Here is a 16,960-nt window from a genome sequence, read left to right as displayed (position 1 = left end):
TACTGCCTAAAATATTCTAAGAGTAGAATAATATTAGCCATCCTTATTTAGAGATGTTGATGCTACTATCAGGGCCTGTCGAGAATGTCGATTGTTTGATGGCAAAGAAAAGTTGAAGTCTCTCCCATTGAAACCAATAAAGGTCCAAGCTCTATTCTAGTAATGGGGGCTAGATATTATTGATGAGATCTATCCAAACTCAAGTAGACAACAAAAGTCCATCCTCAAGGCCATGGATTACTTCACCAAGTAGGCGAAATAAATTCCTACGTATAAGACTGATAAGAATGCCATAATAGCATTTTTTTGAAGAGAATATACTTCCAAGATTTGGTTTCCCAAGGAGGATTGTGACATACAATGCCAAGGCTTTCAATTCTTTCAAAATGATACAATTCTATCTGGATTATGGCATTGAACTGGTGCATTCAATATCGTGTTAACCATAAGATAATGGATTGGATGATCTTCCAACAAGAATATGATAAGTATCATCAAGAGAATTTTGAAGAAGAACAAGAAATATTAGGATGCAAATCTCAAGGATGCTTTGTTGGAAAAAAATCTCAACACAAAGAGAGACATAGGTACCATTCCTTATCAATTGGTATATGGCACGTACATGATATTTCCCATGAATATGGTTGTACCTACGATGAATTTATTGCAATAAGATGGGACTAGAAACACAATGCAAAAAAGGATATATCAACTCATTGAAACTTAGCAACAAAGGGAAGAGATATGGCATAAGACAGAAGCATACCAAAACAAAATGAAGGTTGTGTTTGAAAAAAGGGAAAATAAAGGAATTTATTAGAGGGACATGTGGTACTTAAATGGAACTCAATCTTTGTAGACAAAGGAAAGCATCTAAAATTTGAAAATTTATGGATTAGTTCATTTCGAGTATATAAAGTACTTGAAAACAAAATATACCAATTAGAAGATCTAGAAGGAGATTTTCTAGGGGGTCCTATCATTGGCAGGTTCCTAAATAAATTATTTTCTTAAGACCTTGTTTTCTCCAAAAAAATAAAAAAAATAAAATAAGCGAAAGAAAAAGATTTTATTTTGGGAATTTCATTGCAAGATTTTTCCTTTCAGTGTTGTAATTTTCCAAATTTTTCAATAATAAAGTTATAGGAGTAGTAAATAATATTGGTTTGAAGGAGACTCCATATCCTAACAAAGGAACTAGAATTGCAAGTTCTTAACATGCCATAAGGACCCATTATCCCCCATGGAATTGATGTTGGTGCCAAAATGCACCACCATTGAGAATTTATTACTCAAGGTTTCGAAGCCAGAGGAGGCCTCAAGGAGACTTGAGGCATAAGCTAAGGGAACCCAAATGAACCAAAGGTATAAGGTGAAATTCATCAAATGGTCTAAGGGGGAGATTGTGCCAAGGAAATAAATGACACTGTAGTGGACACACATTAGGCAAAAGGACGCCCAACGGGCATGATAATGGTCACTCGATAGGGTAGGCACTAAGTATAAGACTGCCCGACGTGGCCAATGAATGGGTGCAACCAATGAATGGTTATCTGATTGCATGCATGGAATTGCATTGGATGATCTGAATTGTGCTAAACCCAAATTTTGTAGAGATTAACACAACCAAGGGGTGTGAAGGAGGACACATGTCGCCCTCCAATGCCTTTCGCACAATAACCCAACACTGAAATGAAAGTTGTGGGGGAAATGGGTTCCAAAGAAGCATGTCATATTTGTCCTCCACATCTGTTACAAGATAAAACACTCTAGGGTCTGGGTTTAGAACCCCAATAGATCGAAGGGCATACACCAACAAGAAGCAAGCAAACAAGCAATCCTCATTAGGGGAATTTTTAGGTCTAAAATGGACCTCCTAAGGAAACTATAAAATAATAGTGGAAATAATAAAATAATATTAGATTATATCATGAAAGAGGGAAAAAAGAAAAAATTATATTTTCAACTTATCTCCCTATTGGCTTACTCAAATTTCGAGCGGAAACACTCGTTGTATGAAAAATTTGATTCCTCATCCAAGGAGTACCCATGTTGTATACTCTTGATGGACTCTACTACACGAAAAAAGAGAAATACATGAAAAATGTAATTGCAATAATGTTTTTTTCATGTATTTTTAATTTTTCATGTAGCAGGGTCCATCGAAAGTATGCAACATGGGCACTCCTTGGATGAGGAATTAAATTTTTCATCTAATGAGTAATCCCGCTCGAAATTTGAGTAAAACCTTCAGGATATAAGTTGAAAATACGAGTTGAAAAAATAGTTTTATTATTTTATTAGTTTTTAATCTTTTTATCTTTTTAATCCAAAAATGGTGAATAATCCCCCATGGTTGACATCATCATCTTGAATCCTATTGGTTCTTATAAAGTTTATTTTGGTTGTACATTTTTCTTAGGAGCCCATTTTAGACCTCAAAATTCCCCTAATGAATTGTTAAACTACTAAAGTGGGATGAACAGATAGTACTTGTAGGTCCTACATTTGAGGATGTTCTTGTAGGGTCCAAACCCTCTACTTCCTCCAATGCTTCAAAACTTGCAACACATTCCAGAAAATAATATATAATAGTAGTAGTTCAAATCATGTTCAAGATACCAATGTTAGATCATATAAGCATATAGATATAAAACATGATATCATACATAATTAGATCATGGCATGAGTTAAAGCATAAAGATCATCACATCAGGAACAAGACAGAGCTTGTTTATTGGTGTCTGCAGAGAATGTGGAAGAATACAACCTAATTCAACCACGACTCCAAGTAAAACCTTCCTCTGGATCCGTCCAACCCAAGCCTCAACAATCCTCTTTTAAATGCATACACATAGATTCCATATAAAGGAGATGGACATATCTATGAGGAAACAAGAGTTTTCTATAGCTAGGAGTTCAAGAGGCATGGGGATAAATCGGACTTGATCAGGGACCAATTGGATAAAATATCAATATCCTATCTTTCTCTTCCTTTAGGCCTTCCCATGAGGTGTATTTATATCACCCCAAAACAGTTGTTTCAGTTGGGATACAGTTAGGCCACAAGCTCCTGTAGGTGGGCTTCTGGTGTAACCTATAAACCCCACCCATAAAATAGGGATTTTATATTTTTTTTAATATTTCAAATTATATATGCGGGTTGGGTATAGTTGGACCCACGTGTGCACGCAATTTTTGAAGGGCAGAGTCGCATATGGAATTTAAAATAATGTTTTTTAGTAAATGGACCAAGTTTAAAGGGAAAGGGTTTCCCAAGGCCATGACTCAGAGCATCAAATATACAAGGGTGATAAATGATGTTATAATAGATGCCCCCTAATATATGAGGTCAGAAGGGGTACATGATGGGTGAAATGTATTAAGTGTATATAAAGAATCATGTGAGGACTTGGGAGGAGATCACTAGATTCTAGCCTACCAAACCAGTGGAAGAGATCAAAAAGAAAGCTCATGTCTGAGGCAGGCATACCCATGCTCATAGATAGTAAATCATGTACACATATCAAGTGTAGAGCAGATCCAATACATATACAAGTACAAAGGAAACTGAGAAATACATAGTGGATCATCTGATCATAGCCGCAAAAGTACATATCAAGGCCATGTCACAATATCACATATAAAAGAACTGATCAATGATGTTGAAGGAGATATCTGATCACTGATGTCACATAACTGATCCTCAAAGTACCAAGTCAAAAAGTGGAATAATGGTATCACATGCAACTCAAGTGCCAACATATAAAATGCTACCGTGATGAACTGCAACATATAAGGTGGATGGTATCACTGGTAGAAAATTGGAGCAAATGATAAGTGAACCAAAAAAATGTTGATGTAACCTGAGGCCTTCACTCACTGCCATGGTACATTTATACACTATGGGAATAAATGAGTTGAAGTTGACCATGTGAGAAATTGTTTGATTATCGGTCGTTGATGTATACCATTAGAAAACATGAGACAACTCACAGATAATGATGATGAGAGTCAAGGTACCCCAGTACAATCTAACAAGTGTGATTAAGTGAGTTGAAGTCAAAAAATTGAGAGAATCTACCAATTAAGAGACATTGATGTATTATCACTGTCAATAGCAAAGGAGTCTACAACTAATGACTGCAAACCCTAAGGTACTGCCAAAGGACTCTAGACCTTATTCCTAGAGCAATGAGTTGGATTCGATGGGAAAAGATCTGCTAGAAGGAAGGCATTAAGGCATCCCACATCAATCCAGTGTGAGTGTAACCCACAGGCCAATAATTTGGAAGGAATCGGATGAATAAAGATGAAGTAACCATACTAAAGCACATTTCTAGCATACACAAGATGTGGATAGTGCACGACAGAAACCCTCTGAACCAACCAATAATGAAATATGACATAGAGGCAACGAATTCACCAGTAGGGTCAAATGGAAACCGAGGTACTGCATGAATCCCAATGTGTGATAATGTAAGCTGACGTCAAAGACAAGGGAAACCACTCAGTCAAAGAACCATGATATTGATTGATGTTGAGTGTAAGGTCACGTATCAATGATCGAAACAAGGCGAGGTTGCGGATCTAGGCCTACTCTCAAAGCAATTTTTTGAAGTCAATAAGAGAAAACTCGCTAGTAAGAAGTCAACGGAGACCTTCTTAACTAGCATGAGGAAAGGACCAAACAGTTGATGTGATATTGAACATAAATCTGACAAACCAGGTATGGATGACTGAAAATGAGTTAAGAGACATCACAGAAAGGTCGACTTAGGTTTACTTCCCTTCAAGAAAAGCATGAATTAGATGTGATTGTATGGCAACATATAATAACTTCGTATAAGTTTTTCATGCAGGAGTCATAAACAAACTCTCCATATGATTGGAAGAGATAACCAACTATAGGATTACGTGAATCAATTACAAGGTTATGGCTCTCCTAAGTTAAACTAAAGTCCATCCTAATGGAGGAAAGACTTTATTTGAGTGCTTTGTTTAAGGGAAACACAAATGACTATTGTTGCCATCAATTATGGAAGTAAAGACATGTTCCCACTCTTTTTTGCAATATATTTTTTTTTGTCTTTTTCATATTTAAAAAGTCTGAAAAAGAGTAAAAGAATGCCTATGGTACAATGGAAAGAATGAGTGTCCAAACACAGATGCGCTAGTTCCTAGGACTGGAAAATTCTTATGCTCAATGAAAGGTGACAAAATTGGTCAATAACACTCAAAGGAATGTTCTTTCCATGGGCATAAGAGGTCAAGTTGTAGAGGCTAAGTGATTGCAATGTTGATTTCGTAGAAATACATGGTCAAAAGGTGGTTTATACATGAGTCTAAGTGAAGCTAGCTTAAGGCCAAAAGGTACAAATAGTCAACATGCAATGCAGCAATACAACTCAACATGTGGGTGCCTCTAGGGTATAAAGCCAAAAAGATAGCGAAGAAGAAGAGGAATGAGGCTTCATCACAAATTCATGGAGGTACTAAAGAGGACTCCTGAGTATAAGAACAAAAGTTCAGCATGGGTGCCAAGTGACAACAAGGTATTGTATAGGGTGTCCATGATAAGGCAGCCTCTTCCACAGAAGTTATGACAATTCTAAGCAATGAGAAGGTTCTACATCATATCTTGGTGGGGTTGATCCTAAGGCCAAAATGGAAAAGGAAAATGATAAAGGCACAATGGAGGTGAAAAACCTAACCTATATGCCACTTTTGAGAACCAATGCATGTTAGAGCGGATCAACCATAAAAATGCCCAAAGGAGAAGTCTTCCAAGTTCTGTAGACATAATTAGGAACACTAGACAAGAAGTTAATACATCCCATATATAAAATTCAGATAAAAGCTTGTGTTATATAATAGAAAACTTGAAAATGTGTACCTTATATGTACAATATGGTACATGAACCACACATCCTTGCGGCTTATGCATAATAGTTCTTCAGGACAAGCCCCTTGCAAGGATTAGGCCAAGGACTCCTTTGGTAGTTAAAACTCATGCCTTCAAAAAGCTCCTCATGAGAACTAGAAGGATCAAAATAGGGAATAAAGGGGTCCCATGTCCCCATAGGAGAAACCACTCAGTCAACTTCCAAGACCAAGTCTTGAGAAGGAAAATAATAGTTCAAAGGATCCTTCTCAGAAGCAATTGAACATTGACGATGCAATTCCACGTAGTTCACCTATGGTTGGGTATATTCTACTCGAACAATTGGAACATACAAAGGGGTATTGTGTAGTAAATTCAAATTAGGGGGGTGATTATCAAATGCAAGCTGATCAATAGTGACAATATTTATGTTATGAGGAAAATACATCACTCGAAAGAGTGAAGACATAACAACGTTCATAACAAAGACAAAAGGACGCCCAAGTAGCATATTAAAGTCTAAAGGGCAATCAAACACCATCATATCGATTAAGACAGTCTTCCCACCTAAATTAATAGGAAATTAAGGAAGAACACCCATAGATTTGCCACTTCTTCTATCATAGGCTAACAACTCATTATGAACTACCACCAACTTTGGAGATCCCAAATATTTCCAAGGAGGATATAATACTTGCAGAGGATCCTTCATCCACCATACATCGATAGATGTTTGTGGAATTAACTCTAATCCTTATTTGGAAAGGTGTAGCAGAAGGAAGATGAGGCTCGACAAGATTATCCCAATCAAAGGAGACACTCCTAGAACTTGGAGGGGGTACACTTGAAGAGACAAAAATTCCCCTTAAACCAGAATACTTTGTACTAGAAATCAAGGGGACTCTATTGTTAGGCACTTCACCCCCTAAAAGAGGAGTGGAATCAATTAGAGATTTCACTCTCTTGACAACTTCATCAACCAATGGTTGATTAGATTATTGAGAAACCATAACAAATTCAGGAGTAGAAGAACTGTCAGACTCATACCATAACCTTTGTACCACTGAAATACCAAGGCACAAATGATTAAGATGGTCTCCCTTACATAGCTTACAAGGGAACTTTAGTTTAAATATTCTACGCCTAGGTTTCTGATCAACATCAATTCCACCAACATGACTAGCAATGGTTGGTGGAGAGTCCCCAACATGACTCGCAGAAGTTAGTGACTCCTTCCCAAAAGGGATAGGACTTGTGCCCCTAATCATACTCCCAAAATCAGGTGAGTCAACAGAAATATGACTCAGAGATAGCTGACCCATTTCTAGTATGACTTGCAGTGACTAGACTTGTGTCCCTAGCATGACTTGTAGCGTCAGAAAGCTCCTCTCCAACATGACTTGTAGGGGATGGTGATGATTCATGGATATAACTATTCTTCTTCTTCTTCTCCCTCTTTCTCTTCTTTTTAGATCTCTTATTATAAGAGGGAGGAGAAAGATGAATCCTAGATTTCTCTTTTGAAGAAGATGAACAATTAACACCCATTTGAAGCCCTTGAAATAAAGCATTCATCTGAGAAGCTTCAAGAACATTTGGAATATTTAGAGTGGACCATAACCAAACAGGTAGGCCAACATTCAATCCAAGAATATTCAAAGTGGCCATCAAGGGGGTACCAATGTTTCCAAAGAAAGGAAAAGCACAAGGATCCCATTTTGGAAGGGTCTCTTGGTTGGCCTCCACAGGAATATTGTCCATACCTAACTTATACGTAGATCCTTCCCTTACAGGATCATACAAATGAATTTCCAAGGAAGAAAGATACACAATAAAACCTTTCCCCTTAAGGAGGAAACTCCACAACTTTCAAAAGAAAGATCAAAAGCCTTTCAAGACTAGTGGAGTGGTTGGTCAGTCACTCAAAATATAAGGTCCAAATGTGACAAGACAAATTGACCTAAATCCAACTAAATACAAAGAGAAAAGTGCACTCCACTATAAATTCCCTAAAGATGCAACCAATAAAGCAACTTCCAATTATTTCCACACTGGGTGATGAGGACCGAACACCAAAATACAAGAAATTGAAGAAAGGGACCTTCTGAAGATAGTTTGGGATAATTATGCCCCAAGCCTACTAACGAAATGTAACAAAATAGTTACACTAACCCCAAGACAAAAGCCTTTAATGGTGCAAGTACCCAACCTTGGCAAGGGCACCCTCCAGAAGTACTAATGAGAGTGATACAACGTCTGCCTCAGGTACCATCGGTATTACCCCCCACAGTCACCTGTGTGGTCCCTAGGAATGGCAACTAAAGCCACAAGTTCGTATCGAAAGCTGGATAGAACAGTCTTTAGTTGGGATCCAACAAGTAGGAGAGGGGGTATCTATCTTCCTTGCCTTCACTCGTCCTCATGCTTAACTCCCAAAAGAGAAGAGCTTTCCTAGACCATTAGGGGACTTTTGAGGTATAAAACGGGCCTCCTAAGGAAATCATAAAATAATAGTGGAAATAATAAAATAAGATTAGATTACATCAACAAATTTTAGAGGGAATAAAGAAAAACTATTTTTTCAACTCGTATTTTCAACTTATCTCCCTATGGGTTTACTCAAATTTCAAGTGAGAACACTCATTGGATGCGTAATTTGATTCCTCATCCAAGGATTACCCATGTTGCATACTTTTGATGGACCTTACTACACGAAAAATGAGAAATACATGAAAAACGTGATTGCAATAAAAAAAAAATTCATGTATTTTTCATTTTTCGTGTAGCAAGGTCGATCGAAAGTATTCAACATGGGTACTCATTAGATGAAGATTTAAAGTTTGCATCCAATGAGTACTCCCACTCGAAATTTAAGTAAAACCTTAGGGAGATAAGTTTAAAATACAAGTTGAAAAGGTAGTTTTATTATTTTATTATTTTTTAATCTTTTCCGTTTTTTACCCCAAAAATGGTGAATCATCACCCATGGTTGACATCATCATCTTGAATCCTATTGGTTCTTATAAAGTTTATTTTGGTTGTACATTTTTCTTAGGAGGCCCATTTTAGACCTCAAAAGTTCTCTAATGAACTTAATGACACTGGATTTCACTGTTTTAATCAATTTCTATGTTTAAATTTAGAGTGGCCTTGGAGAGTTAACTCTCCACACACCTATTCCAAGGCCCTAAATGACCTAGATTAGTTGAAGTAACTATGACAAATCAAAAAATCTAGTTCATTTTAGTTTTAGAATTTGATTTTAATGGTTTTTCTTAAGTCAAGCGTAAAATGGAAGTGCAACTTAAGATGTTATTTGACGCAAGAAAAAACCAATAGAAAACCTGGCTACATGCATATGCAACTCTTTTTCTTTGATGGAAGATATTTCTACAAAAGGTTCTATGAAACAAACTAAGAAAGCACACATTTCTTTTCTTTTTCAAAACACATGCGCATACACTCAAAATCTAAAAAAAGACTAAAAATGCTTACAATGCATCTATCCTAATGCAAACTAAAAATGATTAATGCAAGATTCTAAGGATTACTCTTAAAGAAAGAAAATGTGTTTCTCAAAGAGATCAAGAGGCCAAAACTTGACAAAAAGGAGGAACAAATTCAATCACAATCTTTTTCCCAAAATCAAGCAAATTCAACCTAATGAAAAAATTCACACATGCTAAAAAATGATAAGAAGATCAAAAACAAAACCAAAAAGAAAAACAAAGGCAACAAAAATATGCTATTATCTTTTTTATTTTTAAGGGCACAAAGAGTTCTTGAGAAAACAAAACTACTAAAGACTTCAAGATCAAATTCAAGCATAAAGAACCGCAAATTTCACAAGCCATAGGAATCATTAACATGATAAGAATTAAAGTGAAAATAGGATGCAAACTCAAACAAACTGATATGAAAAACAACATACGAACTCTAGCAAACAAGAGAGGTTTCAAGACCAAGAAAAACTTTTCAACATTGCAAGAAGGACTTTCTTAAAAACCAAGAAAAAACCAAATATGTCAACTTTCAAGAAGGCAATGCAAAGCAATGTAAAGGTTGGGTTATGAGTGAATTGAGACCAATTCCCTGTTCCAAAAAGCTCAAAACAGCTAAGAAATTCACTAAGAAGCCTTGAACCCAAACACAAAAACTAACACTTCACCAAAAAGCAAACCCTAGGTTGACTTGATTTTTCCACAAAGAGAGATAGGACGATGAAAATCTGCAAGAAGCAAGATTCTTCCAGACAATAAATTCCTAAAACGAGGCAATAAAAATTAGGTGAAACCCTTTACTGGACTCAAGATCTGAAAATTCCATTTAAAACCAAGATTACGCGACTATGCAGTGATAGACCTACATGTTTATGTGATTGTACTCAATGAAACACGTGTATACTCATTTTGCTTTGGAAAAAAATGTGTTTGTACATGACATGTGAATTAAAAACAACATATAGAAAAGCCAACAAAGAAAAAATAAAAATCCATGCCTGATCCAGAAGATCAGACTTTTTTCCCAGATTGCAAACAAGTCAAAGATATTGGAAAAACCAAGAAACCAAACAAGAAGGTCCAAATCAAGAGAGAAACAACCCAAATAAGGAAATACAAGATTGTATTCCCTAGTGGAGTCACCAATTCTGTTACAGGATCAAACACCCTAGGGTCTAGGTTGAGAACCCTAATAGATTGAAGGGCATACACTAATAAGAAGCAATAAAACAAGCAGTCCTAATGCTTAAACTACTAAAGTGGGATGAAGAGATAGTACCTGTAGGTCCTATGTTTGAGGATGTTCCCATAGGGTCCAAACCCTCTGCTTCCTCCAATGCTTCAAAACCTGCAACACATTCCATAAAAGCATATATACTAGTAGTAGTTCAAAGCATGTTCAAGATATGAATATTTGATTGTATAAGCATATAGATATAAAAAATGAGACCATACATAATTAGATCATAACATGAGTTAAACCATAACAATCATCACATCAGCAACAAAACAAATCTTCTTTATTGATGTCTGCAAAGAATGTGGAAGAATACAACTTGATTTGACCACAGCTCCAAACAAAACCTTCCTTTGGATCAGTCAAGCCCAAGCCTCAACAATCCTCTTTCAAATGCATACACATAGATGCCATATAAAGTAGATGGACATCTCTGTGAGGAAACAAGAGCTTCCTATAGCTGGGAGTGTAGGAGGCACATGGATAAATCAAAATTGATTAGGGACTAATTGGATATAATATCAATATCCTATCTTTCTCTCCCCTTTAGTCCTTCCCATGAGTTGTATTTATATCACCCCAAAATAATTATTTCATTCGGGATACAGTTAGGCCACGATCTCCTGTAGGTGGGCTTCCGATGTAACCCATAAACCCCACCCATAAAATAGGGATTTTATATTTGTTTGATATTTCAAATTATATACACAAGTTGGGTATAGCTAGAACTGCATGTGCACGCACTTTTTGAAGGGAAGAGTCGTGTATGGAACTTAAAATAAGGTTTTTTAGTAAATGGACCAATTATGAAGGGAAATGGTTGCCCACGGCCATGACTCAAAGAATCAAGTATACAAGGGTGATAAATGATGCTATAACAACATCCTCAATATATTCTCACATAGCATGCCACTGAAAAAAAACCTACATGACCTCATTGCTAGGTCAGGCCTTTAACCCAACCATCATCTACCACATGATGCCACCTTGGTGAAATGTGGTAGAATCAACGTCGTCATGCTAACATAATCATGATGTAAACATGACAACAATACCTAAGACTTCCCCAATGGTTTCCCGAAATGTGTCAATGAAAATGGTTTATAAAAGGGCATTACCCCATTCTTTTTATTTTTTTGGGTGATCTCTGCATCATAACCTAGGCACACCCGTGAGCATGGCCAAGTCAATTCTGACCCCTCCAAGATTGAATTTAAAATCTGTAACAGCCAATTGTTTTCATCCTCATGAATTTGACATGATAAACCCTCACACAAGCCAAAATTTGAGAGAAATTGAGCTCAAGAAGTAACCCTAGCCCACCAACATGAAGAAGCGCTCATTCACTCATGAAAGACTAATTTTTATGCCAATTAACCTTCCATTTCATAAGATTAACCTATGTATATCCTAAGCATCCTCATAGTTTTCCAATCCTAACACAAAATTACATAAAACACCTTAATTTGATGCTTGCATGCACCAAGTAAGCCGAAGCTCACCAAACTACCTCCACATAATCATCCAATCCCATTGAGCCATGTGGTAGTTACATACTAGCTAGTTAATTCCATATATAAACTTGACATTTTTCCACTTTCTTCAGTACACCAAGTCAACCAAAATTCTCCTAGCAATCCATCATATTTAATGCCTACACCACCTGTACCTAGTGCCTTTGATGTCTAAATGGATGAAAAGGATAAAGAACTTGATTTCTATGACTAGGATGTTCATGCTCCAGAATTGTTTTGACCACTTATGATATGAGAAAATCCATACGAATAGTACATGGTACATATAATTTAATAAGGGATCACAATAACCTATTTGAATCAAACATGATCTTAGCAGTGGTCCCACAAGTATACCATTTCCTAGAGATGGTAACATGGTGTGCAAACTAATATCTATTGGATTAGAGAGTCCTCATTTCTACCCAAGGAGATAAGGAAATTATTAAGTGACACCATAGGTTATTGCATATATTTTATCATTTCTAGATAGGACATGCATGAGGAATGTGGACATAGAAATACTAGAAGATCAATGGAAGGGCCTTTCTCAAGATGTCAAGTAGCATATGATCCACGAAAATGTCAATGGAGTAGTCACCCCTTCTGGGCCTCCTCCCTATCCTATCACAGTATTTTATTTTATGCCCCAAATATAGTTTTCCTTGATCTCTCAAGTCCAATTAAATGAGTTGTTCCTAAGTTTCCTAGTTACTCTATGTGATATGGTCACCAAGTCCTACATAAAATATGATTTTCCCTAGTTCATATTTGTTGATATTGATGCCCAATTGATAGAGTTTGAGGACGATAGGTATTTTCAATATCTAAGCTATCTGGTCTATCTTTTTATTCACCAGAACTATCCTTACCGTGAGAGCCTAAAGCCTAAAATGGTCAATGAAAAAAATACCATGTTTCCAATCTTCGAGTGGATACCCATGGTGAGGAAACCAGAGAACAACAAAGGTTTTTACAAGTATGTGTCATCGTTTATGTCCATTGTATATAATGTACTGCATGGTGAGCCTCTACCTAAAGCCCCTAACTTCCTTATAGAAATTTTATAGTTCAATCTCGCTACCAGAGTGGGTGATTGTTACTCTTGGATGAGTACATAGTCATAAGGATATATGGGTTTGAAGAAAGACCATATCAATTGCTAGCATTTCTGACTCAACACATATTCTCACTAGAGCATATAAGGAAATGATTCAACAATGAAAACTTGCATATTACTACTAGGAAATCAATTGTGATTTTTAGCCTCTCATGAGGTCGGGCCATTTGTGGTAAGGACAAGAATTGTCCTAAATATAGTGGAGAATATCTTGAAAATGTTCAATTTACCCCAACAAAGTGTAGGGAAATATGACCAACACAATATCATATATGAAAGAAGAAAGGACAAGGAAAAAGAAGAACATAGGCATGACCCCAACCCCATAGTAGAATATTGTGCAGATAAATCCACATGAGAGGAGGTTAAGGTCATTCTACATCATATATAATCATGCACCTCACATCTCAGGAAAGAAAAGAAGCACATAAGATCCCATGGATATATACCAAGGAGAAGAGCATAGCTCCAAGAAGGCCAAAGGGAAATAAGGAGACGAAAATGATGAAGGTGAAGAACATGATGAAGAACAACATACATAATCCCCAACTTTAGTGCTATATAATAACCAATTGGTAAGCCCAATGAAGCCAACTTTCACTATTAAGCACATGACTTATGCTATGTCAACATCTTAAATAACAGAGTTAGGTAATGCCTCCAAGCCTAAAAAATGTCAATCGTGGAACAATTTCAAGAATTGGCCAAGAAGTTCACTAAGGAAAGAAACATGGATATAATAATAGTTGAGAGTTAGCCACTCCCTAGAATGCAAGTAAAAAGTACTTTGGATCATGAGAAAGGGATTTTCAAACTGGCATTCTTGCAATCTAAGGCAGAAATAGTGAGTTCCATGGAGGATTATGTGTTCCACTTGATGTCCCTACTAGTTGACCACACTCCATCAACAAATCTCATGGCACTAGACATGTAAGTGACACAAATGATGCACAAGTAGATGCATATGTTGCATAGTTGGAATTGTCTAGATGGCTACTGGCAGTAAGTGTGTTGGCATTAATGTCAACAATCATGTTGGGATATGTGTTAGGAAGGTGGAATTTCCTGATAGTTGTAAAGAGTTTTGGAATTGATGTTAACCAGACTAACATAGATGTTTGTGGTAGCAAAGGTTATCAATGATGTCCACTATGCTAGATTTGATCGAAACAGGTGCTAGTGTTGATGTGCTTTGTCTATCAATCTCAAGGGGATTCCCATGGTTGTTGTAGTCTCTTGCAGAGAATCATCATAGTAGTAGGATTAGTGGAGAATCCATAAATAGGTGCCTATTATGGTTGGCGAGTGCTCAGGGGGAGTCCCATGGTTGTTGTAGTACTCTCCAAAGAATAATCATAGTAGAAGGCTTATTGGAGAAGCCATAAAATGGTGACTATTGTGGTTGGGAGTCCCATGCTTTGGAGGAAATTCTACGTCAAGAGATCAAATCAAATACTCCTAGAGATAACACAGTCAGTTAGTGCTCAGAAAGAGATGTCCAACGATATGTTGAAGTCTATAACATGCCTTCGGTATCAGGAGTTATAATCAGCTGAAGTTAGAAGATAAAAAATCTCATTCGATAAGGACTTAGGCAGATTTTGATCTATTGGGACTTAGGTGTGTCAGGCCTATTCGAAGGTCAGGTTGTGTAGTGGAGTTAGTGGGAAAACAAAGCCCCAACCCCTGACCTTTGTGGGATTAGCTCCAAGTTGGGAGATGGTTCTATTCAGGCCAGTCGAAGGTCGGGCAATGCAACAAGGTTTAGCGAGAAGAACAAAGTCTTGACCTCCAAACTCTGACTAAGTGAGACCCGATACAAGAAAATAATTTGTAGAATCTTATTGGCTCACAATGATGTGTTGGAGACAACGTGGTAGTATGGAGGACACATGGCAAGCAGATTCAACATTTTTGGGTGGCCTAATGGGCCAAATATAGGTGACACGTGTCACCATATAGAAGGTACCATGTGGCCCAAATGATGTCATCATGATGTAAGCTGATGATGTGGAATAGTCTCAAAATTCGAGCCAAGGGGTTGTTTTGTGAAATTTTTCCCGTGTATTTGGTCTTCAGTGTTGAAGCAATAAAATGGGGCCAGAGCAATGGAAAATGCCTTTAGTTTATCCTATAAGCAAGTTGGGGTTGAGACAAATGCAGGTTCATAAGCGAATAGAGTGGGCCAACTCCTGACCTTCCGATATACATTGGAAGGTGTGCCCAGGACTTGGTTTTGCGACATTTTTTCATGTTTTAGTGACCATAGGTCATTGGACCAAAGATATAAAAAATATCACTGCAGGCGTATGTTTAAAGGCATAGATGAGTCGACAACCTTCAAGAGAAGTCCTTCATATTTGGTGATTATGCCAAACTGGCTATTTGTCGTAACAGAATCAGGTAAGCACTCAAAGTACGCATGGGTTGGAAGCTCTCGGGAATCGTGTCCCAAATTGGCCATGGTTATAATTGGAATAAGAAAGGCTAGAGAATATAAGTAAATGTGCAAATTAAGGTTGGTGTCACTAGAGTAACAGCGACTGCAGAGATCATTGAGTCAACTCAAGAAGGACCACAATTACGAAGGATGATTTAAAGGGCCTATTTTAAGTAGAAGTAAGCCACCTCTGATCTTCCCATGCAAGCTACAAGGAATTAAATGAAGAAAAGATCCTTCGAACAAAATATTTTATTACACGAAGGAGATTCATGCCAGAGGTATGTGTAGTCTCTGTGAGGAAATTCAAAAGTATGTCATGAGTGTTAAAGAGACATTTAAAGAGACATATTGTTAGTACAAAATGAATTGAATAGAAGATATCCTTGAGTCTATAGTGTGACTTAGATTTATTTCTCAATAGGTTGAAAAAAACTTAGGTGGACATTCCTTGCATTAATTGTACTATGGCCATAGTTGGTGAGTAATGAAGCCCATTCTTTAATTTGATGTTGCAGTAGAACAATTCACGAAATGGGACAAAACAACATGATGGAGAAGCCATGCATAGGTATAATTTGATAGTGTGAATAGCAGAGTGATGGCTGACAAAGAAATCATCGATCAATGTGTTTTAGTGAAACAAAATTCAGGATTGCAGTTGAACAATGTGGGGAGGGAAGTAGTATTGTTGTGAGAGCTATGTGGAGAGCTTCATGTGTTTGTGTGTTTTTAGAAGAGGCAAAATTTTTCATTGTTGTAGAGAGAGGATGAGAGTGCCGATGCAAAGGAAAGAGGCTGAGTGGGACAATGCTATTGTGTGAGGCTGAAAAATCCTATGGAATAGAAGAGAGCCAAGATCAAAAATATGATGCTGCAGAGTGGAGAGAGGGAGATGTGAGGGATGAGATCAGTGAATGTTATTGAGACGAATAGTGGGTTATTGCAGAGCGAGTAGAGTAAATAGTGCAACATGGGCTAAGTAGAGGAAATCATACAGAGGAGAACAAAGTTGATATCAAGCAGAGTAGCATTCATCTACACAGAACATTAGTTCCTTTCGAGTGTGGGTTTGAGCCTACATACAAGACGTTGGTTATTCCATATTAGTAGGTGTCTGAAGAAGTCTTAGGGGGTTGGTTCCTTATACAAGTTGTTTATTGCATAAATCCAAGGAGTTGTAATTTGGTGCTTGCAATAAATCTGTGAATTTTTTGCTTCACATGTTGCTTCTGGTAAGCTGATCAAGTGTCCACAAAAGAAGG

Source organism: Pinus tabuliformis, chromosome 1_2 (genome assembly GCF_031772625.1).
Source record: "Pinus tabuliformis cultivar Carrire ecotype Pingquan chromosome 1_2, CPIR1, whole genome shotgun sequence".
Classification (NCBI taxonomy): domain Eukaryota; kingdom Viridiplantae; phylum Streptophyta; class Pinopsida; order Pinales; family Pinaceae; genus Pinus; species Pinus tabuliformis.
This window is presented reverse-complemented; position numbering follows the sequence as displayed.